This window comes from Melanaphis sacchari, unplaced genomic scaffold, assembly GCF_002803265.2.
Source record: "Melanaphis sacchari strain LSU unplaced genomic scaffold, SCAv2.0 Contig33_pilon_pilon, whole genome shotgun sequence".
Classification (NCBI taxonomy): Eukaryota; Metazoa; Arthropoda; class Insecta; order Hemiptera; family Aphididae; genus Melanaphis; species Melanaphis sacchari.
Window position 1 is genome coordinate 452,854 of NW_020271205.1, and position 8,002 is coordinate 460,855.

Genomic DNA, 8,002 nt, shown 5'->3' on the forward strand with positions numbered 1-8,002 from the left:
CGCACACGCGCGTTTTTCCAACCACCGCGCGCACGCCACAGTGTTGCCAACTGCTCTCGGACGCGCCGCGCCGCACGCGCTTGCGCTTGCGCACACGCACGACTTCATTTCTCGGACTCTCGGTGTTTTACGGCCGTGCGCGCGAACGTCGCAACCACCGACGCCCGACCGCCGACCGCGTGTCGTCGGAACGAAAATTAAAATGACCGTGTTTTCGAGCATGTGCGTCTTTTACGGCCATACAACCGACCCATATCGTCCGAACGCGGTTTTACGCCCGCACGTGCATATATATATATATATATTTATTACCTGTAGTCGTCGGAAACTAGACTGCAGTATATATCTATCACGGTTAGGTATTTAATCGAAACGCATTAGATGCAAAGGTGATCTGGTGATCGGAGTTTTTGAAACTCGACGACTGAGCTAATCCGCCTGATATATTTACAAACACCTCTGTGACTCTATACTTTCTTTTCTAATTTCACTACATTCCTACGTCTCATAAATCAAAATAATCTACTTTTCTGTATCATCGTTATAATATAATTACGCATAATTCAGTTAACCAACCACGGGTAAGAAATAAATACCCCAAAACCCTTTTTGGATGAAGACTATAATAGAGTAGATAATCCTATAATATACAGCCCCTGATCACTGATTAGGATGGGCTGTGATCTGATTCTTATATTATTTATTCGGCTATAGCCTATAGACAGTAGACACTACAGTATATCTATTATCTAATCTAATATCTATTCATATGTTTGTGTAAAGTGTATATATATGTGTGTGTGTGTGTGTGCCTACAAATGCTAAAATATATTGAGGTTTTCAACCTATTTTTACGTCCACGTCCTTTCTAATTTAAAAATCATTTAAAAGACTCCCATACGAATAATGATATTAATAAAATAAATAATTCTATATTATCTACTACAGATAGCTATAGGGTTCCCTTGCAGATAATAACCGGCGACGCCACTGGGAGCCGTAACGCACAAGTTGAAAACCTCAGCTATAACAAGTAATAACTATATATGCACTTCTCACAATTAATGAAAATCATATTTTTCGACTTTCATTAGTAAAATAATATAATAAATACACCAGTTTTTGCTCTAAGGGGTCACCTCCACCATCTGCAGGGGGTGTCTAGTCTTCAAATTTACTCAAAAAATCAAAACTTAAGCTTCTATCTATCTACCTAAATCAAGGTTCTGGATTTACACTATATTTACCCAAAACCAGAACCATTCTAGAAACCACCATAATAACCATAACGATTCCATTGAACATATTTCGGTTACTTTGTCACAATTCATTTCTAATCTAAACTCGCATGCATAGGTATATTATAGGTACCTATCTAATATACAATATGTGTTATCGAAAATTTGCAAGTAGTTATAGGTAATAACTAATCAGTATATTATACCTTTACAGATATTATTTAATCTGCATATTACCTATACTCATATAAAATTATTATCAATATTACGTAATGCAACTATATATATTGCTTGATAATTGTATACATAATATATTATAATGTGTCGTAATTTTCAAGTATATTAGACTTATCCGTAGGTATATACATTATTATAATGCAAATTAAAACTAACTAATAAGTAATATTATATATCTTGTTATTTATGCCATATTGACAGTCGAAAACTCAAAAATAGTTATATCACTTTATAGTTGGACGACTATAAAGATGACTATATATATATATTATATAGTCAAAGTGATTACCTAAGTCATAAAACATCGAAAATAAAACACAAATTTGTTTTACACTTTCGTAAAGTCATAAAAGAAATTTATAATTTTGCTAATTTATACATAGGTATACGGTTTCTAATGATATTTTACGAATTGAGATTTTAAGTTGTATTTATAAGCATATTTTTATAACAATAAAGGAAATAAATAACAATGTACCTAATTCCAATAAAGTATACATGCAAATATAGATATACCTACGCAAACAAAAACACGTATTTTTTACAATTTTCACATGTAGGTAGGTACATTATCGATCGTCATCACTAATAACATCGGACAATTTATTCTATTAATTTCCAATAATTTGGTTATTTTTAAAATTTATGTCAGACGCATTGTACCTACTGTAATTATCGGACTCTTATAAATCTATATTATAGGTATACCTATAGAATATGAAAATATTATAAAAATGCGCCGTTATCGAAAAATTAATGTCAGAAACGTTTTATTTTCATATCATAAATAATCGTACAACGATAACATAATATTATTATAATGTGACGGTGTTATAAAATGGTGCACCGGCGTCCGTAACGCCGCCGCCACCGCCAGAGGTATCCGTGTCGGTGTCGGAACGGTTCGTTTCGCAACGTCGTCGGTCATTGGTCGGTTCGCTGCACGCCCAGCCGGCCAATCGGCTATACCGCTGGGCGTGGCAGGGCGGACACAATCGATAAGCTTGGCGTGCGCCGGCGGCGGAGTGTGCGCCAGTTCAACGACTGTAGTGTCCCCTTCCTCACGTGACGCGATTACGTGCAGCGCGTTTCGAATACATAAACAACGACAAAGGGTTCCCAAAACGCGTGCACAACGTCTCTCGCCGCAGCGACGGTCTATCTCTTCGGTTCCTCTGCACTCTACAGTACAATGGACAATGGCGTGTACATATTGCACATAATATATATATACGCGACACACCGCGGAGCTGCATATTGTGAGTACCTACGTGTATACTTATAGCTAGGAATATATATTATATTATATATATATACCTATTATATATATATTATATATCAATGTATAGTGTACTTCAGGTACACTGAATATTTTATGCATTTAATCAACATTTAAATGAACTATTATTACGACGTATCTTTTGCAAGTAAATATACAGATATGTAAATACTAAACATATAAATACCTAAAAAGGCCGTGATTTATTTGCAGTTCGTGATTTTTGTAAATTTGATTTACCTAAATTTTGATGGAAAGTATATGCGCTTGCTATAGTGTGCGGTTATAACCATGTAAGTAATTTTGTTAAAATAATTAATAGACAAAAATTAAGCAATTATTTGAAACACAAGGCAATAGACGATCTTTGTTATACAAACCGCATCAGAACTAATATTCATTAGGAATTATATAAAATGACGTATCGCGTATATCAATATCGAAATCGGGTGCAATTAATATAATATATTAATATATTGTGGTCATATAAATTCATCGGACGCGATTAGTTTAATTGTTAAATACTATCATGGGGAATTATATACATTTATGTGCAATTCGTATAAAAATATATCTATTGGGATGCAACTTGTTTGCTGCGCTTTTATAATAATTTAGTGTTATTAAATAGTAGCTATATAGTAATCAGGAATTTCGTAAGCACTCTCAATGTACATTATATTGCCTTCGTCATCCATCGATAACGAATGATTTATTTCGCAATTATTATTATCTTGGGACTTTATTATGCTGCCGTAGTGCATTCTAGTGCCATATATTTATCACAGCCAACAGTTCACATACTGTCGTTTGTGGTGTGCGTCATTTAGTGCATGTTTTATACTATTATGTAGGTAGTATACTTATGCCTGTTGACGTGTTGTTTTTAAATTGAAAAATTAATTTATTAGTTTGTTTAAATAATATTTTATGTGTTAAAAAACTAACAGTACATACCTATATTTAAGTAAACTTAAATACAATTAATTTATTAACTTATATTACATTTAAAAGAAATTCAAGTAAAAAAACAAAAAAAAAAAAAAAATTGTTAAAGAAATAGAATCTATTATGTTTCAATATTCAATAAGAATTAGTTTGAATCAAATGTTTTCCGTTTCTTTTATCAATCAAATCTCTTAACATTTTAAATAAACATATAAATGTCAATATTTTATGTAAGTATTTTGGTCACTTGGCAGTTGGCACTATCAATTCTGGTCATTGTATATAATACTGCAGTAGTGTCTGGTCTAATGTGAATAATTATCTATACATATAGCAATTTTGTCCGGTCTATGTTTTTACAATGACCTTTTATTAGTTTTATAAATTTGGACTGTAACATATATGTACATACTTATAGATAAATATTATATAATAATAAGTATACATGCATTTTTATTGTATAGCAGTACCTATTATTACTATAGCAATTCGACTATTATTTATACTTATACATTTTATAATATACTGCAGCCTGCAGGTCCTGCAGGGTATTCTATATAACAGGGGTCGGCAATTAAATTCTATGGAGGTCCAGAAAATCAAAAAAAAATTTCGAGGGCCAATAAAAACTAAAAACTCAGATATTAGTTAATAATTGTTGTATTATCGCAACTATTATTGTAAATAGCAATAAACGATAAAAACCATCGTAATCTCTAAATACGTCATAAAATAGATAAAATATATATTATGTGTGGAAAACCGGAATTATTAAAAAAATAAATATTTTTTGTGGTCCAATTATTTTTCCTTCACGGGCCGGATTTGGCCCGCGGGCCGCCTATTACCGACCACTGCTATATAAGTTTAGAAATGGTCATTCGACTATAACTGGAACTGATAAACGATAATAATAATATTATTAAGATTGTTAAATGTTTTACATTATATAAATGCACAACAGTGTTATCTATAGCTGTTATCGATCCATTTATATATAAGTATTAACTATTAAGATATATGTATAGGTACAGTAATTATTATTAAGAGTTTTCAAACTTATTAAACACTATTGGCGTATAGATGAAGTAACTCTACACAGTGCATTATTTAACTATAGTCTATAATTATTATTTCATGATAAAAATAATCTATAATATACGATATGCACATGCGACATGCTACATTTTATGATATTTTTTTAATAAAAAAAAATATATTTTAAACGTCAAACTGCTACTGTGATCATGCTACCACGCGACTACCACGCGTTAAATTTCAATTGTCACATTCCAGCTGCTGCATTCTTCGGTGCACCGTGCGGTCCGTGCTGCAATATGTTCTATTGTTAAAGGTATATAATGATAATATAGTATAAGACATATAGGTATATAACATGCTATATGCACAGATATTATTATACATTATTATACGTAAGCGATTGTGGAAATAGCTGCAATATTGCTATTTAGTTGGTTATTTTATTTTTATTTACTTAATGTGCCTTATAATATATACTTTATTTTTTAATTCAATGCAGGTATAATATCTATATATGACCTACATGGCTACATACACGGATATCTTAATATATATACAGAGTGGTCAAAATTTATGTTACAGTCATTTTATCATATAAATATTCAAAATACGAAAAAATGTATAATACGAAAGTTTTTTGGCGTAGAAATATTTAAAATGATAAACAGGTATTTTTTATGTTTTTGAAAATATTTTAGAGGGGTTTTGGGGGTTACTTACAGATAAATTAAAATAGAAACCTTTTATGTTTTTGTAATCTTGCAGATGAGTAGTTTATGAATCATTATTATTATTATTATTACTAACAAGTATTTAAAGTTGGATGAGTGGAGTAATAATAATCAACATTTTACGGGTTTCTCCGTATATCACTTCTTTCCACTCACACATAAACTTTAAATACTTAGGTATAACTCATAAACTTATAGTCCGAATTTCGACTTAGGGATGTGTGTATCGAAATACTCTAAAAAAAATGTTTCACGCATTAGGATGGAAAAAAAACTATAGGTAGGTACGTTCTCATTTGAATTTCTTAAGTTGACCTTAATTTCTCCTGAAATATTGTAAAAATATTTAAAAGTTGCTTGTCATTTTACAGATAATTCTAAATAAAAACACTATCGTATTTAACATTTTTCTCTATAAAATAAATAATTCATGTGCCACTTATTTTCTCATGTTATACTTTTTACTAGTGCACTCCCTTATTTTGTTTTTATGTATCTTTTAAATGAAAATTTATAGTTTGAGCTCAATCGAATAAATTTAACACGTGGCGACTTAAGCTGAAAGTTGAATAATATAAATATTTCAGCTTTTATAGAACTAGGTATTATTATAGTTATTATTATAAATGATAGAGATTTATCCATTTGATAATCATTATTACGCAACAGCGTAAATTGATTATTATTAATAAATAATAACCTTTTATCGTACTTGGGAATATTTCGTCATCCTATATCTATTTATTTACATCGCAGTTAACACACAAAATAATAAAACATACCGTCAGTGTGATTTGTTGTGCAGTTATAGTATATATATTTATTATATTTATTTTTTAGCTCAGTTATTATTCAAATATTTAAAATGTCTTCGAGTGAAAAGTTATTTATATGAATCATCAAATAACAAGTTCAAAATCGTCTTCTAGAGACGACTGTCTAAAAGTTTCATGATATAATATGAGAATAACAAAACTAAATCTAAACGATAACACTTCATAGTGAATAGTGATCGAGGAATGTGTAGTGTTTTGGAAAAAAGCTAGGATTCCGACACAAGTACCCCATAGATGCAAAGATAAGTTTAAAAAGACCAACCAAACATTATTGAAACAAAGAGAAAAATTATTTGGTGATTCTATGAATGACCTATTTTTAATATTGCTCATCAAGATGCACTTAATATGATAAGTATACAACAAGATAAGTTATTTTTAGTGAAGCAAAGAGAAAAAGGACATCCAATTAGTTCGATGCTTAGCGTTGACATAAAATTAATAAATATTGAAAAATGAAAAGAAATGAGAAAAATAGAAAAGAAAAGAAAGTTATTTGAATAATATTATTATAACAGCAGGTATTTTTTATTTAATTAAATTTAAAATTACTTCTTACATAGAGTTATCTGGTTGAGGATTATATAATTTAATTAATATAAAATAAATAATCAATTAAATTTTTTTATTGTTATTTAATTTGAATATGTTTTTAAATTTTTTTTTTTTTTAGCTGCGGATGAATATAGTACGGAACCTGAACCAGAATTTATGCACAAATTTCTAGGTTAGGTCAACCTAATCCGAATAATACATTTGAAAATAATTTAAGTACAAAATCATTTGTTCGAGTTAGAACATGGTACTTGGGTAGTTGGGTGTACGTATGATATGATAACATTATTTTATATCAAAAAATACAACCAAAACCGCCAGTAATTGAAAACTAGAAATTCGAGTGCGGGCAATAGGTACGCAGTACACTTGGATCGTTTGATCATTATTTCGTGGTGGTCGGCGATAGAGAATATCATTTAGGACGACTTAGGGAGGTTATATCGCGTATTTCCTGCGGGCACCACCGCATAAGCCCTAACTTGTGTTGTTTACGCACCTTGTGCGACAATTGTTTCGAATTGTTGCTACGAAACATCGAAAACTGTGAATATAGTAGATTTAAGTTTTTTCCGTTGATAAACTGTGAAACACTGACGTGCGGGTTTAGCTTTAATTCTTTAATACCAATTTGCAAAAACTCACTGGCTTGGGAGACTTACTGGTTTATGAGCACTGCAACATTTTGAATGCTACAGATAATGGTTTCAAAACATTTTCTCATATAATTATCAGCAAAACAAACTCAAATTGCATTTTTTTTTTTTAAGAGATTATTTGCTCTATATTTAATTCATCACTTTTTTTCTGGTTAGTGAAATATTTGTCAAAGATTTTAACACATTAATAAAATTTTATTTTAATGCATATATACTGCAGATGAATGTAGTTTCTCATCTTGTATTGCACTCTTTTTTCAAAACTTTTTTTTTGTATTTGATTTGCAATATTATTACCAAATTTAAATCCATCCAGGTGAACTTTGGCTGAAAATAAATATGTATTTTGGACTGGTATATCGAAAAATGTAGACATTTTTAATAAATTTTTGGTAACATCAGTGATTAGTAGATTTAAGTTATGGGCCGTACAATGTACTAGGGACTACATCAGAAATCATTTTTTTGTACCATTGAT